At 39.5% G+C, this 22184-nt stretch overlaps 2 pseudogenes; both read right to left on the bottom strand.

The window, feature by feature from the left end:
* Nucleotides 1-22184, bottom strand: part of LOC118575139 — a 96361-nt pseudogene that overhangs the window by 24349 nt on the left and 49828 nt on the right.
* LOC118575134 lies at nucleotides 12161-14024 on the bottom strand (annotated as a pseudogene).

The following is a 22184-nucleotide window of genomic DNA, read 5'->3' as shown; positions in this document are numbered from 1 at the left end:
ACAGATATTGTGACCATGATTGGAAAAACTACAGAGACAACTAGCCAAACTAGTGGAAACACATGAACTGTGGTCCAATAGCTAAGGAGCCCCCATGCTACTGAACTAGGCCCTCTGTATAAGTGAGACAGTTGATTAGCTTGAACTGTTTAGGAGGCACCCCAGGCAGTGGGAATGGGACCCATCCCTAGTGCATGAGTCAGGTTTTTGGAGCCTAATGCCTATGGTGGGACACTTTGTATTTTGGGCAGCCTTGGTACAGGAAGGAGGGGCTTAGAACTGCCTCAAGTGAGTGTACCAGGTTCTGCTGACTCTCCATGGGTGACCTTGCCTGGAAGGAGGTGGGAACGAGGGGTAGGCTGGGGAGGAAGGAGGGAGGACAGGAGAATCTGTGCTTGGTATGTAAAATGAATAGAAAGTCTCTTAATAAAAAAAAAGGAAAAATGAAATAAAATCACTGCTAAAGGAACATTACACTAGTAAAGAAAAGTGAGAGAAGTTTTGCTCAATGAAGAATTTGTATTTTCATATTTGATTAATGTGATCAGATAGGATTTAAACTGACAACAGAGATACAGAAAAACAGGACATGTAAATCTCTCAATAAAACATTTGTTGATTATAGAAATTAAGAGCAACACAGACTTATTTTAATACAATTACATCATTTTTATCTAGCATTGTATACTTTTGTACTAAAACACTCCAAATTTATAATTTACTACTAGGCAAAATTAAGGTATCTCCATACATGAAGGAAAATAAAAATGGAATCTGTCTCATGACAGGTGTGTATTGTTTGAAAATGGTCCAAATCCCACATTGGTACATACATAATCACTTATTCATAACGATGTTAAAATCACAAATAAAGTATAATTAACAACAGCTTAAGTCAAATGCAATAGCTTAATAGTTAGAAAGAAGTAGTAACACAGGATGAAACTTGGCAAGTTTGCCCAGAGGACGCATTGAATGGCTAATTGATAACTGAGCATGTATTTTTCTTTCTAAGAATTTATTTATTTATTTTACTTAATTAATTTATTAATTTTACATCATGATGGCAGTCTTCCCTCCCTCCTCTCATGCCACTCCCTTTCCCCCTTCCCCTGAACCCTTCCTCCATATTAACTCAGAAAAATGTAGGCCTCCCATGAGCACAACAAAATCATGGTATATCAAGTTACCATAAGACCAAGCACCTTCCCCTGCATTCATTACTTGTGGCAGTCTAGCCTAAGGAATAGGTTATTAACAGCCACACAAAGCACAGGGACAGCCCACACTCCCATTGCCGGGAGTCTAAGAAACAGACCAAGCTACACACTTGTCACATATGCACAGAGTCCCAAAATCAGTTCCATACAGCTGAGCATATAATTTTCTCAGGAATGGAGGAAGACTGATAAGTAACACTGCTCTCATGGCCATGTATACATACTGCCCTGTGTTGGCCTGAAAGTTCTTATAATTGTATAATTGAAATAATTGATTTCTATACATCAAATTATATTGATATTTACATAAGCTATACAGTGCAACATGAAAAGAGTCTACAATGCACCCCCGAAACTTTTTGCAACATTCTCTGATTGAATAAGTATGTTAGATGGGTGTATTGTGATAAAAAGGGAGACAATTCTTTATACAAAATAAAAGATAATACATATATAACAGGAGGTGTTGAGAGTGGATAATACTAATGCTAATGTTAACCTTAAGGTGTATTAGGTGACTTTAAGAAGGAATCCAACTCAACATAAGCTCAGAGAGATGGCCTTGCAGGGAGGATGTAATTCCTGTTCCCTAATGTGCTGAGTTAAAGAAAAATTGGCCTCCAAGCACTAGATCTAGTTTCTGCCCAGGATGACTGGATCCTCTTCACTGTGTATATGGGGACACTGCAGGAGGAGCTCTTAGGAACCTGACAATTCAGAGGAGCAACATATGGGTTTTAAAACAACTTTCAGCTCTTTGAAAACCAGGTGTCATTATCACTTATATTAAATCAGAGCAGTGTGATTGTGGAATCCTATCCATGTAGGTGAATTAGGGTTTTGGAGTCTATAACCTCAGTTATCTGTTGGTGGGTCATGTTTCTCTGGATTTATTCTGATTGATGAGAGGTTGTCTTTATGTCATTTACAAACTCACTTGGGTTTCTGGTGAGGTCATTTACCTGTATTCTTATGATTGTCTTTGACTTCTGGACTCTGACTAGAGAAAGGTAACTGGAGACTTATACCTGTAATATTCCTTTTGAAAACATGCTCTTCTCAGTTCCATGATCTCTGTGACCAGCAGGTGAGCTTCAGGGAGGAATCCTGTGCCTGAGACATGGGTCTTAAATCTCTGACCTCCCTTCCCGCTAGTCCTGCAATTTTCTCCTTCAGAAGTAATAGGTTCACCGACAAACAACAAAGACATAGAAATTTTGTGGATGTCATAATGCAGACATTACATGTTTAATGCTCAAGAAATATTCACCCTATTTACTGAAACACACAAACAAATTGTGTGTGTGTGTGTGTGTCATCTGGTTCAAAACCTCTACATGAGCTTCAGGAACGGTGCATGGGGAGAGAGTCATAGGTTACTTGTTACATTTGTGACATGAAGCTGTGGGGATCCCAAAACCGCTTGACCACACAGCTGTCTTGAAAAGCTTAGAGGCCCAGACACAGCCGCTGTGACAAACTTACTGGCAGGTAACACCCAGACCTAGGAAAAGGCATGAACTGACCCCACCCAGGGAGGGCCTACATCTAAGGGGAAGTAGCTGACATCCCAAACATTCCTAACATTAGATGAGGTTAGATAAGATGGCCAGATGTCCCTGAATCTAACACATACCTGTTCGTTTTTTACTGCTAGATCTAGACAAATATCAGCCAATCAGGGTCCTGAACCCTGGAAATTTCCTTACCCTAACCTCTGTTGTGATAAATAAATAGATAGATAGATAGATAGATAGATAGATAGGTAGATAATAAAAATAAAAATCCCCTACCCTGCTTGAGCTCAGGGCTCTGCTCTCACTGCTGCATTAGACTGACAGAGATGCCAAGCTCAGAGCTTAAAATTAAAGTCTCTTTGCTTTTACATATGAGATTCTGACTCTGTGGTGGTCTTTTGGGTGTTCCTGAAACCTGGGCATAACAGAAGCCATGGATGTAACATTTGATAAAGTTTTTCAGATCTCATTTCATTCACATAATTGCCAGAATTTAGTGCTGAGGTCAGTATTATTAAGTTACAAGCAATACAGAACAGAAGGTAGAATCCTTTTGTGCCTTCACTCATTCACATAGTCTTTTAAGTAAACAAAGAACATATAAAACCAGTGAAAACAGGATGTAGCTCCCTTAACAAACATGACTACAAGCTAATTTTCTGTGTTAGCTGTCCCTAAAGTTCCTCACCAGGCTCACAGAGGGAGATGGGCTTATGATTCAATATTAACAACTCATTCATCTGCCTCCTATGCACTGTTAGAGAAATTCCTCCCAGATAGATTCCAGAAACTTACACTTGTCCACAGACTGAGATGCTTCCTTTATATGCATCACACACTCGAATACAGACATCACCAGGATATAGGCACAGTGAAGAAAACTGTCAGTCCTGTGTAGGATTCTAGAAGTAGGTTGTCAGTAACAGACTGATAAATTAAAAAGGTACAATTGTTATGCCCAGATTACAGAGACCCCCAAAAGACCACCACAGAGACTGAATCCTATATGTAAGAGCAAAGGGCCTTCATTCAAGCCCCTGGGCTCGGTCTGTAGCCATAGCGGTGAGAACAGAGAACCCTGAGTCTAGGCAGGGTGGTATTTTCATGACAGCAGAGATTGGGGTGAGGGGATTTCCAGGGTTTAGGACCCTGAGTGGCTGACAATTGTCTAAGAGTACCTGTAAAACAAAAATAGGTGTGTGATAGACTCAAGGACATCTGGCCACTTTATCTAATGCTTGGAATGTTTGACATGTCAGGTACTTCCTCACCCCTGGGTAGACCCCTGGGTGGTATTAGCTTGAGGCTTTTACTGGATCTGGGTGTTGCCTGCCAGTAAACCTGTCTCAGAAGCCAGGTCTAGGTCCTGTGTGGTCAAGCTACTTTGGGACCCCTTCACTGAAACCCTAAAAGTTAAGTTTCATTGTCACTTGGATTAAGTCCCAGCTGTGACTCGTTAAATTTTCCATGCATTCAGGAGAATTGGGGTTAGGGGTAGGTGTAGGGACTCATATTCTTTGCTGCCTGAACCCTTTTGTCAGGAGTTTCTCTGCTAAATCTGTAGTGCTGTCATTAACCAACTTCAGTCTCAAGTCTGATTTTCCTCATGTGATCACTTACCAGATGTTGGCATCACCTTTTATCCATAAACTCTCATTTGCAGACAGCTGTTAGAAAACTTCACTCACTGGGCGCTGGGGGTGCACGCCTTTGACCCCAGCACTCAGGGACCAGAGGCAGGTGGATTTCTGTGTGTTCCAGCCTGGGCTACAGAGTGAGTTCCAGGAAAGGTTCCAAACATACACAGAGAAACCCTGCCTCGAAAAACCAAAAAGAAAGAAAGAAAGAGAGAGAGAGAGAGAGAGAGAGAGAGAGAGAGAGAGAGAGAGAGAGAGAGAAAGATAGAAAGAAAGAAAGAAAGAAAGAAAGAAAGAAAGAAAGAAAGAAAGAAAGAAAGAAAGAAAGAAAGAAAGAAACCCCACTCATTTCTCTCCCAGAATTATTTTCTCATTGCTGTCAACTCAGTGACTAAGTCTGGTTCAGACATGGATCTGTGATTCTATACACTCACCTTCCATCAAAACTGTATAATATTTTTTTAAAAAAGATTTATTTATTTATCATGTATACAGTGTTCTGCCAGCTTGTATTCCAGAAGAGGGCACTAGATCCCATTACAGATGGTTGTGAGCCACCATGTGGTTGCTGGGAATTGAACTCAGGACCTGTGCATGAGCAGTCAGTGCTCTTAACCTCTGAGCCATCTCTCCAGCCCCAAACTGCATAATCTTTCTCCTACAGTAACAACAGACAGTAAAGGACTTTGTTGACTTATGTTTGCCACAAGTAGCAGTGATCAAGAGTAATTATAAACTTACTGCTAAAATCTCTTAATCCAACACTGTAAATGATGATAGGATAGTTCTTCATCATGGGAGGAAGACAAGATCTCAGAGAGCTAGCAAGAAATGCTGAGTTGTGATATGCACAGGCTGGAAGTGAGCTGTGTGTGGAAGTCCCATTTCATTCTTTGATCCACCAAGGAAATAGATTTAGTTATTTCCTCTTTGTTATCCTCAAGCATCTATATCACTTAAGTTAATAAAGAGAAATGAAATGAGAAAAAATGGATGAGAAAGATTTTCGTAGATCTTAGGAAAGTGGCAATAATCCATACTGAATATCATTGTGTCCTCTGTTCAATCACATTCTGACACTGTATACATGCTCATGTCTCATTGCCAATGGGTAGTCATATTTTGTAGTAGAGTGTGGTTCATTTGGATTGTGGTTCACCACAGGAAAGAAACCTAAAGAGTAAGTAAAAAAGAAACACTGTGTTCTCACAGCTCCTGACAAATGACAGCCTCAGGAGCAGGTGCTGTGACAAGCCAACTCTACCATATCTGTAGATGTCAGATACACTACTGCTGCCCAAATCTGCTAAAAACTAGCGATGATGACCACATCGGGGTTCTCTCCATTTCTTCCCACATTTCCAAATCCACAAAATCCTCAAGGACAGTATTTGGTTTGAAATAAAATGAGAAATAGCATGCAGAGGCAGGGATATTTGTCTTCCTGATGACAGCTATCTGACTGGGGGATGAGGAAGCTTAAACATTGTTACCTTGCATTCAGCTGCTACCGAAGGAAATAAACACTGCATTTCTTTTTTTTCTTTTTCTTTTGGTAATTTGTATTTCTTTTAAGATCTCTCTGTGCTGTTCATTAATGTACAAAGTAATTCCGTGATTCCTAGGAGTCAGCATATTTCATTTTTCATGTTTTGTACATTAATATGTACTCAAATATTTTCTTGACAAGAGTTTCATTCTCTTTTTGATGTTTATATTCTTATAATATTTATTTTTTTATTTGGGGGAGATGCTTTCTTTTATGAATTTGGTGGTTACAGGACAATAACAATTATTCTCTCCATTCCATATAAGCATCACTTTAATTTGACACATGATCAGTATTATGATGATTCAATGAGCCATTTTTGCTGTATTCCTTTCTTCCTGTTTTTTAGAACACTGAAAATATCAGTGTTAGTTCTTTCACTGTTTGGCAGAAGTAAGGAGAGGACCCATCCACTCCTTGGCTTCTTTTGTAAGGACTGTTTTCATGATGCTTCCTCAGTCTTCTGTAATTGCTTATACCTTTTGGAGTCATTGTATCAGGTCATATGTGTCTAGGAATTTGTCTATTTCCAGATTTTGTACTCTTATTTTTGGTTTTTCGAGATAGGGTTTCTCTGTAGCTTTGGAGGCTGTCCTAGAACTCCCTCTGTAGACCAGGCTGGCCTCAAACTCACAGAGATCCACCTGCCTCTGCCTCCCGAGTGCTGGGATTACAGGTGTGCACAACCACCGCCTGGCCGATTTTGCACTCTTTTTAGTATAGAAATATTTCAAGGTGTTTCCTAAATATTCACTGGATTATATTGGGATCTGCAAAGTCACTTCTCATTGCAATTTTTTTGTCAAGACAGGGTTTCTTTGCAGCTTTGGAGCCTGTCCTGGATTAGCTTTGTAGACCAGGCTGGCCTCAAAATCACAGAGATCCACCTGCCTCTGCCTCCAGAGTGCTGGCTGGGATTACAGGCATGTGCCACCACCACCAGGCTCATTGCAGTTTTTATAATACCTACCCTTAGTTCCCTTTCCCCTTTCCAATGACTTTTTCCATGCAGCAATCTTGGTTCAAAGTTGTCAACTTTTTTTTTTTTACTTAATTACTTAATTATTTTCAGACAAGTCTCTCTCTGTGTAGCCCTATCTGTCCTTGACTTGTACTTATAAAACAGGCTGTCCTTGAACTCCTAGAGATCCACCTGCCCTTGCTCTCCCAGTGCTTAGGTTAAAGCAGTGCCTTCTGTTGTGTTGAACTACATCTTTCCATGCCTTGCTGATCAACAGATGTCATTGAGAGGCCTGCTATCACTCTGTTGTGTTTACACTTGCAGACTGATAGCATTTTCCTTTACAGCATGTGATTTGTTTTATTAGTTATGTATTCCTCAACATCTAACTACAATATGAAAAATAGGGGTTTTCTCTGCTATAACTATCAGGTCTCTAAATAACTTTCCTGTTTGAATGGCTATTTCTTTCTCTGCATTTGAGAAATTCCTATCCCTTCACTAAATACAGTCTCTATGCTAACTTTTAACTTAGGTTTGTTCTTGATTATATCCCAGAGATCTCGTATATTTTATTCTTTTTTCTTTTCACTATTGGTGTTTGAATGTGGTATTTTATGGCCTTTTCCTCCATCCTTCATACTTCTATACTGTCAAGTCTGCCTACTTTGAGCTGTGTTTTTTATTTGATTCCTTGAATCTTTCAATCCTACTATTCATCTTATGAAATTAACTTTACCTATTTCAATATATGTTCATGGGTTTAATGCACGAGGGGGTGATTAGCTGGGAAGACTTTTCTTTTGTGTTGTGGTTCCTTCTTAGGCTGTTGACTGTTTTGTTTGAGAAGCAAAAGAGCTTTCTCTTTCTTTCGCTACTTCCTGATGGGTTTACATAACAACTCAGGAAGTCATTGCCTTATATCAATGTTGAAAAGAATTTCTGTTCCTAGAGTAGTTTTAAGTTCTTGAATTTTGTTAAGTATTTCATCATCTTAAGTTATTTACAAGGTAATTGGTGAAGACCAGGTTAATCACAGTGAGGGTGGACACTGATTTCATAGCTTCTATAATTTTAAAGGTTCTCTTTTCTGAAAAACAGTGTTTAGTTTCCTTATCAGGAATTATATGGCTGAGGTTGGTGAGTCCAGACAAGGAGAGAGATGAGGAATTCCATCAGCAAAGGGCCTAAGGTTATGATGGGGAAACCTATGAGACAACCAGACCAAACTAGTGGGAACTCATGAACTTTGAACAACAGCTGTGGAAAATCCATGGGACTGGACTAGGCCCTCTGCATAAGCAAGACTGTTGTAGAGCTTGATCTGCTTGAGAGGTAACCTGGCAGTGGGATCAGGGTCTATCCCTGGTGTATGAGCTGGCTTTTTGGAGCCCAATGCCTATGGTGGGACACCTTGCACAGCCCTGACAGGGAGAGGGGCTTGGACTTGCCTCTGCTGAATGTACCAGGGTCTGCTGACTCCCCATGGGAGGCCTTACTTTGATGGAAGGGGTATGGTAGGTGGGTTGGTGGGGGAAGGCTGGAGAAGCAAAAGGTGGGAGGAGAGGGAGATCTGTGTTTGGGATGTAAAATGAGTAAAATTTCCTTCATATAAAAAAAAAGAATCATAAGCCTACACATAACTCAAACTTTGCTTTGTAAACTTCTACAATGCATCAATACTTTCTTTATCTGTCCTTATTGCACTTTCAAGTATTATTTTTGGTAAATAATTTTCCTATGGCAGTAAACATAGTATACTGTGATTTTAGGTAATATAGTAAACTTGCTACTACCTTTTCTGCTCAAGATTGATTTGATGCTTGGAGGTTTGGAGAATTACCTTACAAATTTTAGAACTATTTTTCTCTACTTCTGTGAAGGCTATTACAGAGATTTCTGTAAAGAGATGATTTAACTCATTCTGGAGTAGCCATGTGGATTGTATGATCTAATGAACCATAGAAAAGGTCATTCTTGGATTACACTAGTGCCATCTTTAATTGTTTTATTCAATGTTCATAGTTCCCATAAGAAGAACAGTATCTCATTGGGTAGGCTATTTAGCTTTTTTAGGCTTCTTGAAAATATGAGTAAAGAGGGAATGAGGGGTAGGCAATCAAGAGTAGGGGATGGGGGATAAGAACATAAGGGAATGGGATGGTCAAGCTGGAACAAGAATGGAGGGGGAGAGCAATGAAAGAGATACCATGATAGAGGGAGATATCAAGGGGATAACAAGAAACCATGTGCTAGGGAAGTTCCTGGGAATCCACAAGGATGACCTCAGTTTATACTACTAGCAATAGTGGAGAGGAAGCCTGAACTGGCTTACCCCATTAGTCAGATCAGTGAATATGCTATCGTCATAGAGTCTTTCTCCACTAACTGATGAAAGCAGCTGCAGAGATTCACAGCCAAACACCAGGCTGAGCTCCAGGAGTCCAGTTGAAGAGAGGGAAGAGGGATTCTATGAGCAAGGGCTTGAAGATCATGATGGGGAAACCTACAGAGACAACCAAACCAAACTAGTGAGAACTCACCAAATTTAGATCATTAGCTGTGAAGCCTGCATGGGACTGACAAGGCCCTCTGCATAATCCAGACAGTTGTATAGCTTGATCTGCTTAATGGGCCCCCTAGCAGTAGCATAACTTTGATGCAGAAGAAGAGCTTGGACATGCCTGTATGAAATGTACTAGGCTCTGCTGACTCCCCATGGGACACCTTACCTTCTTGGAGGAGGGATTGGGGATTGGGGGGAGGCTGGAGGGGCTAGAGGAAGTAAGACTGGGAATTTTGATTAATATGTAAAATAAATAAAAATTTTTCTTAATAAAAAGAAAGAAAATATCACGAATGGTGGGTTTGGGCTTTTCTCTTGTTTTCTTATTTTGTTTTGTGTTATCTTCTCATGTTTTCTTAATATTTTCCTTGCAGATTTTTTCTTTCTTTTCTAAATACTTTTTTTTCCTCCTGCCTCTGCCTCCTAATTCTAATGGAGTGCGCCACCACAACCGGCTTTGAAGATTTTTTTTCTTTAGTCTGTCACTTGACTTTTCAAACAGTATTTCTGTGTGTTTAATTATTTATTTGACCTTCAATAGTTCACATGCTCCACATGTTAAACATATTCTTAATGAAAAGTAGCTGTACTGCACATAGACTTTCCAGGGATTTCAGTGTATCATCCTGCCTCTGACCTTCAGTGATAAGGTTGCAGACCTCTACCATCATTCTTGGTTTCACATCAATAATACTGGGGATCTAACCCAAATCCTTATGTCTGTGCAGTAGGTACTTGACCCACTGAACTACCTTCCAGTCCACCTTGTTTCATATACAATTTTACCAAGAATATCTTCTACTGAACTCTTTGCTCTTATTACAGGGGCCAAAATTCATGTTACTATATGGTAGAGGGCACAGGTCCTTGTACTCACAGATAGACACTTGGAAAGCCAGAAGTGCTAAACATTCAGGGTTGACTCTTCAGTGGGAGAGATAAGTAACTTGTTTTCCACCTGGAATGTTGGGAATGGATATAATTAATAGCATGGTGACCTGTGCTATCTGTAGGGAGAGGAAATACCTGCATCCTCCAGACTATTACACTTTATCTCAATTATTCCCTAGATTTTAAGCATTGTTTCTCTGTCAATAGAATCCATCCTTGTAGGGATTTCAAATGTACTTTACAAGAGCCAAGGTGATCGCTGTGCTATCTGTAGGGCCAGGCCTCACCTGACTCCCATAGACTTTTATGTTTATCTCAATCACTCTCCTTAAAGCTTACATTGAACATTGTATCTCACTTATTAGAACTTACATTTGTGGAAGAGATCATATGCCCTTTGCAAAGAGTTTCAACATTAATGTGACTTAAACTTTGTTGTACAAATGGAAATGAGTAAATTATCATGTAGAAATTTTTTTTCCAAAATTATGCTGTGCTTATATATGCCTAAAATAAACTGCCCAATGTCATACCCTAGAAGATTGAAATATATACAGTTACTGAGTTGGATTGAACTAGGTATATTTCTTGCCTCAAATGCATCTTTCTCTGAGGACCCTGGTGTTTGCATGCACCCCCACTATATCCCTTGGGGAAAAACCTGAAATCATGTATAAACAATGGGGTTTTTGCATCAGTGTATAAATTGATTAATACTGTTCCTGTTAAATCCCATAAGCAACATATGAATAAACAGAAAAACTGAAAGTACATGGAATTCTAAGTGTCAAGTCCAAAAGAATTCATGTATATGTATTCTACTTTAATTATGAAGTGGTTCCAGTAGTCTGTTCTGTGAAAAGTCACATGTCACCACTCACTGGGTAATTACATCATAGGCATGTTTGAGATTGAGGATATTATTCTTGCATGTAGAATCTGCATGAAGATAGTTGTTTAATATGACAAATTCACTGCAATGAATGTCTGAATTGTTGATAAAAGCATTTTCAAGATACATATCAGTGCTTAAATAAGCTGTTAGAAATAAGAAGTAATTATGTCATGACTACTAACATCAAGTTTGACAGATAGTGCAGTATACAATTTGACTTTCAGAATAAGGTTTTGGAATCATAGAATGTGGAAGTACCAAAAGCTATTGAAATAATAAAAATAAGAAGAAGTAATTTGAAGAAGTGTCAAAAACAGACATCAGACGATAAGTTTTCTACCTTCTTCCATGGCTTTATAAAACATGAACATTTCCAGTTGCTCCTGTCAAGTGATTTTGATAACATTCAGTTCTATATGGCCTTGAAGAAATGCAGATACTGACATAAGAACAGAAATAGAGCAAGGAGAAGTAAGTTAGATTTAACAAGGAAATAATCAAACATACCCAGAAAACATGAATATTGGTGGTTTTGTTAGTTTATTATGGTCACAGTGAGATTTTTTTTTAGAAATCTAAAATCTGAATTTACATATTTTATTACACAAAATAGAGTAAATACAGCATGAGAGAGTTTTTACACACTTGCCTAACACAGGTACATTAAAGCACTTACACAAATTAAAACATAAAAATTTAGGCATGCACACCAGTGTTCTTGTGTGATTACCTTCCACAATGTGCATAACATTCTGAGGCATGAGGGATGGATCAAGAACCATGCATAGGCTTTCGGTTCATTTTATTTTTTTACCAGTGTTCTTGTGTGATGACTGTCCACAATGTGCATAACATTCTGAATTACGAGAGATTATTCAAGAACCATGCAGAGGTTCAGTTCGTGCCTTTAATCATATTAGGGTCTTATACATTTCTCATCCAGAGAGCACAGTGGCTGGATGCTATAGAATAGTAAGTCATGAGCAGAAAGGGACTCACAGCTGGGAAACACACAGAGATGACAATGGATATGTATACTAGGAACCAGCTAGGATTATGCAAGAAGACCAGGAGAAAATGAAAGAGGCAGGTGATTATATAAAAGAAAATAAATGTACTCACCTGAAGAAGAATAGTTTTAATAGCCCTGGACTCAGTGGAAGATCTTGGGGAAGTTTTGGTCCCGGGTATGTATTGCATCCTCTGCTTGTGCCTATATATGATGAGAAGAGTTGATATGCTGACCCAGACCATGAGGCCCACACACACAGCATCAGGGCGAGGCAGGAACAGAGTGTGCAGGATTTGGCCAGTTTTGTCAAGACAAACAGAGCAGTTGCCAAAGTCTTCTATACTTGTCACATTTCTATCTCCCAATTTTCTAGTCTTGTAGAGGAGATTATAAATATTCGTGAGGATGTCCAGAATGCAACAAAATCATGGGAAGAAGCCACTGTTCTTAAATGTTTTGTCTTTAAACTCTGCCCACCTGGAGTCCCTGTGGCTGATGGTGATGGCCTGGAAGACATTCATGAAGTTGCTTCTGCAAACACATGTACCCCTGCACAATTTGTGAAGGTAGAAAAGGAGCTTGCATCATCCAAAATCAGTTATGAAAACATTCCACCCAAAAGCTGCCATGGTGTGGGGCACTCCTTTACACAGCAGAGTTAAGAAATTGGCTACAAACAAATAGTTCAGAATTCAGTATGTGGAGTTCAGCTTGTACCATTTGAAGTAAAGCAGTAAGTAATTGTAGAGGACAGAAGAGTTGTCCAGAGGTCCAAATGTAGTCCATGACAAGAAGACCACTCCTAGAACCAGATTCCTCCCAGTCATCCTGTCATTTCCTGATTTCTGAGCCTGAGGATCATACAGGTGAAGATGAGCCATAGACTAAATATCTGTCCCAACAAAATTCCAAATTCTCTATCCATAAAACCTCCACTAGAAACAATGATTATTTGTAACATTGGGAAGATTTGAAGATGTTTATTTCGGTTTTAAAGCATGCTCCCTTCACACAGAGCTGCCTCAGAGACAGGAGACTTGATAATTCTTGCACTCTTCAGTCTGTGAGCAGAGCATAAAAGTGACTTTACCAAGCACAGAGAAAGTTACAGTGCAGTTACGTGATTGCTGCTAGTGGCTTCATCAAACACAGCAGTGCAGTGTTTTCTTTGTGCTTACACATAGCTGCTAACCCTACAATGCTGCTGCTTTGATCTCTTTTTGTGTCATGTGTACACATGAATGTAAAGGACTATTTTACAGGTCAATATAAATTATGTGTAAATGTTTCCATCAACTAAGAGACACTATAATGTGACAATAACTTGCCCCCATGGTGCATTATGTCCAACTTTGATACAATGCCTCTATATCTGATGATTTCAGAGAGACTCTTCTGGCTCTGTGTGAGAGAGCCATTTCTATCACCATCTCACAGTTACTACTTTGAATATGAGGACTCAGGACAACAAAATACGTACTTTATCATGGTTCAGTAAAGAATACAGATTATTAATCACATTCACCCTCCTCTCTTCTGCTAATTCAGGCTCTTTATAATTGAAATATTAAATGCTTTTAGGAGATCGGGAGGTCACTTTACACCACAGTTTTCTTTACTACATGAGTCTTTTTGCTAAGGGCCATGGGGATGTTCAGCAGCTGACAACTAGTGTTGGACAAGTCAACCACCAGATGTGTAACTACCTGGCGAAGCCATGGGGTCACTGGCTGTGGATACCAATTGTTTTCCACCTGTAACTGTCTCAGACGCCATTGCTGTCTCCCTAATAAGAACAGCTGTGGGGTTCCTTCCACAGCCCATTTGTAGTATATTTTACATCTTTAGGAATACTACAGTTGTGGATGGTCAGGTTATGATTTATGTTTAAGCTGTATAATTCTGATGAACAGAATTATTACCAGAATATTCTTCTTTACTGAAACAGAGAATTAACATTATTCTCAGTCTCAAAAACAGCATTTTACACATTTTTCAAAGACCTTAGAACAAGTCCAAAACAGACAAAGCTGCCCCTACAGAATAAAACACAAAGACTAATTCCCAGTTGTTGTTTGTTGCTAAATCAAGGCCAGGCTGTTTACATCAAGACATAGTCCTTGCAGTGGCTCTCTTTCTACATGTGCTCTGTCTGATTGCTGAAGGTTCAACCAATTTTTTTTTTCTGTCTGGAATCCCTCACCAACTTAGAGCTATGTGCATGGTTCAAAGTACCATTACTAGTCTAAGAGAAACTACATGACTTACCTTGTGTTTTGAGAGTGGGTAAGACCCTGAAAATGTAACTTATAATTGTCCAGAGTTCAGCAGTAGTATGGAGAGAGATAGCTGTGTAGAGCTATAAGAGAGCTGAGGCACAATGTGAGGGAAGTGTGTTTGTGTGTGTGTGTGTGTGTGTGTGTGTGTGTGTGTGTGTGTGTGTGTGTCCTGAGAGATAAAGAAGGAACATGTGAGAAGTGTGAGGGAGTGAGTGGATGAAAGAGTGAGTGAGTAAAGAGCAAGTGAATAAACTAGGAAAAGTATGTATGTCAGTGAGTGTGAGAGAGCTGTGTGAAAGCTGCTGCTACAAAGAGGAGCTAATGCCTGGAACTGTGTAAAGCACTGTGTGGTGAGAGAGCTATGTAAATGAGATGTTTAGCTGTGGCTGGGTGTATGTTTGTAACTGTGTGGAGGCAAGGAAGATGAAGCTGAATAGAAAAGATATGTAGAAGAGACATGTATGTAAAAGAAAGACACAGTGTAGTCATGTGAAAAGATGTATGTATGTAAAGATCTGTAGCTGTATGCAGCAGTGTGGAGATATGGAACTGTATGGAGACAGAAAGAGTCAGAGACCATTCTTAAGATGAAGTAAAAGAGAAAGTTAACATCAGAAAACATATGTCTTTCTTTATTTTACCAGTCAGACAGACAGAAACTTATTCCTAAAAAGTTACCTATCCCTTGCTACTTTGCGGCATTCCTTTTATTACCCTGAACTGATTGTGGGAGCTGATCTCTCATGGTCCATGATATCCTGGCATTGTTGAATACAGTAATTGTTGCAGAATTCTTCATTGCAGAGTGTCTAGAACTCAGGTCTCTTTGCTAGAAAATACTATACCTTACGAGGATTTTTCCTTCCTTGATAGTTTCTACATACACACAGGTCGAATCCCCACTCCCCTTTCAATATAGTCATTTACCCACAATGTTGACATAGGATTTGCCTTATGAAATCTACATGCATGTTGCAATGTGAAGTACACAACACTAGATCTTCTCTGAGTTACTGATCCCACTTCCATAGTCTTTCTGCCCAAGACATGTGCTAAAGGGAGGCAGCCAATACCTGAAATATGGCTGTATGATTCCATGACCTCCCCTCCCATCAGACCTTCAATTATCATCTCACCTGTGAGGATAGGTAGTATACAGCTGTGTGGAGACAAGAATTTTTCTAGGTTGTCTTTACAGTGTATTATTAAAAAAAAAATAAGAATTCTTGCTAGAGTCCATTGAGAGGATATTGAAGAGACTATGAGTCTGGCCTGTCCAATAATACCAGGAACTTGTATTGTCTTCCAGGAGTTATAAGGAAATGCCTAGTTTCAACAAATCAATAACTATCATGTAACTGTGTATGTCTCACTGTTCCTTGACTCTATGTTTTGTTATATGTCCCATAATTTAGTAATTTCCTATCTCCTCCTCAGTTAGGGTCACTATCACTTTAGTCATAGAGAAAAATTAATGAGAAATGTCTCAGAGAAAGTGTTATATTTACTTGTTAGAAATTATTTTAAATGGACATCCCTTTATAGGGTTTCTTATAAGACAGAGAAATGATCCACACTTGATACTTATTGACTACCACACTGACTAAGCCAATTAAAATTCCTTTTTATTGATGGCCAGACCAAGAAGTGGCTTACACCAATTTAAAAAAGTCACTTGGTGTCCAAACTTATGAAACACAGAGTTCAAAGGCAAAACCCAGAAGGACCATTATTTATTTCAAAGTAATGTTAGTGTCAGAGTAACCTTGAAATGTTCATTTGTGGCAAAGCATAGTAATTATTTTTTATATAACATGCTGACTATTTAAATATTGTACATAGTTACAACCTGTCTGAAGTATAATAGGTAAACATTTTCTGTTGTTGTTGATACTGTATTTTCTCTCTGCTTATAGTTTCATTTAATTTGTAGAAACTTTATAAAATCATGAAGTTCCATGTATCTATCTCTTTTTGACATGCTAACTGAGCATGAAAATGTTAAGCCTCTGAGTTCTGACAAGTTTGGACATATGCAGGGTACTGTGGCCATAAACTTCTTTTGTTGATCATTGGTTTTATTTTATGTGGTATGGAAGTTCCTTTTAGATATTTCTGGTCTGTGCTTACTGACATTAGGCTTTCCATTTAGGTACAATATGATCATCCCATAGCATCAGGGAATGGAGTAAAAGTAACCACAGCCTGGAAATTATAGGCCTTTAAGAATGTGCTGATTGAGAACAATGATTTGCTTATTCCACTGCTTAACACAAGATTATGGCCACAATACAAAGGACACTAAGTCCACTGGAAAAGTAGTAGAGCTATGAATGTTCCTTGATGGAAGACAATCTGGACTTTTTCTTCTGATTTCAGATAATTTCTCTTCTTACTCCCCCAAAGCTGCAAGGAATCTTGGGTGATGCTAGAGGATATAAGATGTAGGTGAGATGGAATTTGGAAATACATGAGAAATCCCTCAAGTATGCATACATGAGGTAATGGCAGATGACAGTGATGTTGCTCTTTGTGCTCACCCAACCTTTACCCATGTTTTTTTAAGTGAGACTTTTAAACTCACAGTATTATAAATTTCTACTTATATTTAACTACTACATTGATCTGTATTCAGTACAATGACCAAATGTGTGGCATGATAGAGCCAATGGTAGTTTTGGGTAGAGTAGTTGCATACCCATTACTATAGTAAGCAAAGGATGCAACCAAAGATGTATCATCCAAGAATGTAGCATCCATAGGAATATACAAATTGGCCATTCTCTTCTATATAATTTGTGGCTGTGTGCCTTCTTCCTAAGACAGTGATTACTTGAGAGTTTCTCTCAGCAGAAACGAATGAAATTTAAAAACTTGGATATTGAATGTTTGTGAAGGGATATGTGGAGTGGCCATCTTTTTGTATTATGAAATGGATTTCCTCCATGATGAATAGGGATTTTTGATGTGAAGGTTGGGATATCATGACACTGCAAGACTGCGTGATTCATTGCTGACAATATGTGTTTGTGTGTATGTGTGTGTGTGTGTGTGTGTGTGTGTGTATGTGTGTGTGTGTGTCTGAAAGGGGGAGAGAAAGAAAGAAAGAAAGAAAGAAAGAAAGAAAGAAAGAAAGGAAGGAAGGAAGGAAGGAAGGAAGGAAGAAAGAAAGAAAGAAAGAAAGAAAGAAAGAAAGAAAGAAAGAAATAGAGGGGCTGGAGAGATGGCTCAGACATTAAGAGCACTGGCTGCTCTTCCAAAGGTTCTGAGTTCAATTCCCAGCAACCACATGGTGGCTCACAACCGTCTATAATGAGATCTGGTACCCTCTTCTGGCCTGCAGGCACACATGCAGGCAGAACACTGTATACATTATAAATAAATCTTAAAAAAAAAAAAAAAAGATGGGGTTGGGGATTTAGCTCAGTGGTAGAGCACTTGCCTAGAAAGCACAAGGCCCTGGGTTGGATCCTCAGCTCCACATAAAAAAAGTATGAAAGAAATAGAGAGAGAGAAAGTGGGAAGGAGGAAGGAATGGAGGGAGGGAGAGAGAGAGAGAACATGCAGGTGTATGTTACATTGTGTGTATGTGTTTATGTCAGAGGTCTTTTGGGACTCAGATCCTCTCCTCACACTGTGGGCTCTGAGGATTAAACTCAAGACATCAGGTTTTTGGAACAAGAACTTTTACCAAATGACCAAACACCTTCCTTTTTCTACCCTTACTTATCTTCTAAATTCAATGTAGCAATCAAGACCATTTCCCCTATGTTAGTGTTCTTTCTCTTTTACATGGTTTTACCAAGGGAAAGGCTCAGGTAATGACTGTCTTAGCAAGAAGGCATGTGGCCATCAAAAATAGATCCCTCCCCTGTAACTCAAACTTTAATGAAGCTGGACATTGCCATGCCTTAGCTTTACTGACATAGAAGTTGTTTTAGGTTTTACAGCTACATTTGTTAACTCTTCCCATTCTGCTTTGGCCCAGGGCTGTCTTCTGTTCCCATATGTCACTATTGCTGTCCCTTCTCTATCTTTCCTCTGCTAACTTTTATCTCTTACACTTATTCTAACTACTTTTTATTCTGCTAATTTCCTTTCCTTTCACACCCTCAGTAAATAATTCCTCAATAAGTAGATCAGTCTTAATTTTCCTTCCCTTCCTAAAACTAATGGACTATGAAGGGTGAATGCACTGTAAGGGATTTTATATTAGTCTAATGTGACCTCACCTTTGGTAGTGCCTGGTTCTGTAGACAGTTATCTACTCTGAGGGCAGTACTTGGGATGGACCAATCCCATTGGCAAACCTTATTATTGAACTAGACAGCAAATCAAGCAGAGAGGAAGGACACCTGACTCTTTCTACAACTTAGTCCTGCTAAATGTCACAAACACATGTAAAGAATGAGTATGATAATGGGGGACTTGTTAGTCTATAGTTCTTATAGGGAACATTGTCAGCCAAAGTGGTATAACCTCTATGAAGACAATCAAATGAAATTCACCCTTTCTGTTACACTCTGAATATCATGAATCCTTTGACAAAAGAAGTCTAATGATGATTAGAAAACAATATGGACTTTTAGTAGAGGGTGCTAATTTACTGCTACCTACAAAGGCTGCAGGTCAGGTGAAGACAATTACTTCAGCTGATGCAGCCAAGTCAGCTGAGAGAGGTAGGCTGACTCAGTGTGGCTGGATGGGACAGAAGTTGCTTGAGGAAAGGTATAGAAAGTTCATTATCACAGAAACTTAACCTGATGAGCTAATACCCTTGGGTCAGGGAAGGTAGGAGGGCAGTAAACTGAAAATTGCCATCCAACACCACTCCAATTTCACTGTTTTCAAGGTACACTGACTCTGTTAAGTAGAAATGCAAGGGGCTTAGATTATAAATCACATTTTAAAAAAAACCACTCAGGTTTGGTTCAGATGTTTGAGTTCACAAATCTTCAGGCAATGGGGCAGGTAATGCATGTCTGACTGTGAGATCTGGAAGTAAGTGATCTACATGGTCTCCAAGAGTGACTTTAGGCACATTTCTTCCAAATTTAGTCTGTCAGTAGGATTAGGGTCAACCACCAGGACACTGACTTATGTTTTCTGCTCACACAATTCAGAGCATTTGAGATCTGTTAGTATCATGTGTGCTTGGCTCAGTACCCAGTAGAGAACCACAGAGGTGGAAGTAACAGGCCAACGTGGGTAATTTAGGAAGGATTACAGACACCAAATAACATCCAGCAATATTCTCAGGCTGTCCCTCAAGAACCCTCTCAGTTCTGTTTGTCAGTCTTTTCCCACACAATTTGAAGTGCTGCTTGAAAACAAAAAATAAAATCATTAATAAAAAAAAACATACAATTTTAAGAACATTGTAGAGTTTCATTCCCTGTGAGATCGTTTGCCTTCAACGTTTATAAAAATGCATTTCTAATAATTTTTACATTTTCTGGAATTTTGGATCTAGGCTTTCATATACACCAGCAAGGAAGCTGGAATGGATGACCTTGAGTCTCTTTTCTGGTCTTTCTCTCAGGAGTGTGAGGAGAAGTTTTGCATCCTCATGCCTCATTTATTCAGCAGTGAGCTTGAACTCAGGTTTCAAGCATGCTAAAAATCACTACTCTAGAGGGCCTGATCCAGTTGGGGGCTCCACAGCTTTTGGTTCATAATTCATGTGTTTCCATTTGTTTGGCTACTTGTCCCTATGCTTTTCCAATCTTGGTCTCAACAATTCACACTCTTACAGTCTCTCCTCTTTCTCGACAATTGGACTCCTGGAGCTCCCAGAACTATCCTTAGTGCAGGAGCTGACTGTTTGGAACCTTGGGCTTACACAGGGACACTTTGCTCAGCCTGGAAGGAGGAGACTGGACCTGCCTGTACTGAACCCACCAGGTTGAAGTGAATCCCCAGGGGAGTCTTGGCCCTGGAGGAGATGGGAATGGAGGGGAGGGACTGTGGGGGAAGGCGGGGGCAGGGGCAGGAGAGGGGAGGACAGGGGAACCCATGGCTGATGTGTAAAATTAAAACACAAATATAATAAATAATAAAAGGAGAAAAAAATCACTATTCTATCTGAGACTTAGCCTAGTATGTTTTGGAGGGGGCTGAGGTTCTGGTACTGATATGTTGGAATTCTATACTGATATTTCTCCTTTAAATGCAGAAACCATGGATCTTTGTCTCCAAATCATTTTAAGTAATTAATCAGCTAATTGGTTCATTTACATTTGTAATTTGGTTTTCTGCAGCTGACCTGTAAGTCAGGATGTGGTCCCTCCTGGATGAATATTTATCTACCTGCCTCAGACATTGGGATGTTGAGATAGAGCCTTGCACCACACAATGTTTTCTCACTCTTTTTATGAGATACATCATGTTATGTAGCACAAACTGAGCCTCTAACTCATTCTGGAGACCAATTCTCCTAATGCCTGAAACTACTGGTGTGAGCCACAGGGACATTTTTTTTAAAGCTGAGGATTGAACCCAGGGCCTTGTGCTTGCTAGACAAGCACTCTACCACTCAGCTAAATCACCAGCCCTCAGGGACATCTTTGATAACATATGTTTACTTCCATTTAACAGTCTTTGTTTTTCTTTTTGTTTGTTTGTTTTTGTTTTGTTTTTTCGAGACAGGGTTTCTCTGTGTAGCTTTGTGCCTTTCCTAGAACTCACTTGGTAGCCCAGGCTGGCCTCGAACTCATAGAGATCTGCCTGCCTCTGCCTCATGAGTGCTGGGATTAAAGGCGTGCACCACCACTGCCTGGCAACAGTCTTTGTTTTTCTAAGCCATGTTCTCCTCTAGTTAAAGATGTATAGGACTCACTAATTAAACTGTGTAGTCAACATTCTTTCTTGAACATGAGCTTTAAAATTGCAGTTATGAGCACTTATGGGAGGGGATATGAGGGTCTTGGTATGTAGCCTAGTATACTCCACCAATGAAAAGTAGTTGAAATATGCTTAGCACACCACAATGAGAATGTTTGTTTCTTTGTTTTTTTTGGGTTTTTTTTTGGTTGTTTTGTTGTTGTTGTTGTTGTTGTTTTTCAAAACAGGGTTTCTCTGTGTAGCTTTGTGCCTTTCCTGGAACTCACTTGGTAGTCCAGGCTGGCCTCGAACTCACAGAGATCCGCCTAGCTCTGCCTCCCAAGTGCTGGTTTTAAACGCGTGCACCACCACTGCCCGGCCCACATTGAGAATGTAAGAGGAATAATTTTGGTAGTGATTCACATCCAGGGAGTTGGAGGAGGCACAATCATGGTTTTGAGGTTTGCATGTGTGTAAGTGGGAAAGCCACTGGAGTGCAAAATGAAGTACCCAGCATTTTAGATTTTAGGAGAGCAGGAAACAAAGAGAGGAAGGAAGTCAAGGGTGGCTAATGAATACAAAAACAGTAATTGATGTGTGTGTGTGTGTGTGTGTGTGTGTGTGTGTGTGTTTGTATGTGTGTGTGTGTGTGTGTGTGTGTGTGTGTGTGTGTTTGTATGTGTGTGTGTGTTTGTATGTGTGTGTGTATGTGTGTGTGTGTTTGTATGTGTGTGTGTGTGTGTGTTTGTATGTGTATGTGTGTGTGTTTGTATGTGTATGTGTGTGTGTTTGTATGTGTATGTGTGTGTGTGTGTGTGTGTGTGTGTGTGTGTGT

Source organism: Onychomys torridus, unplaced genomic scaffold, assembly GCF_903995425.1.
Source record: "Onychomys torridus unplaced genomic scaffold, mOncTor1.1, whole genome shotgun sequence".
Lineage (NCBI taxonomy): Eukaryota > Metazoa > Chordata > Mammalia > Rodentia > Cricetidae > Onychomys > Onychomys torridus.
This window is presented reverse-complemented; position numbering and strand designations above follow the sequence as displayed.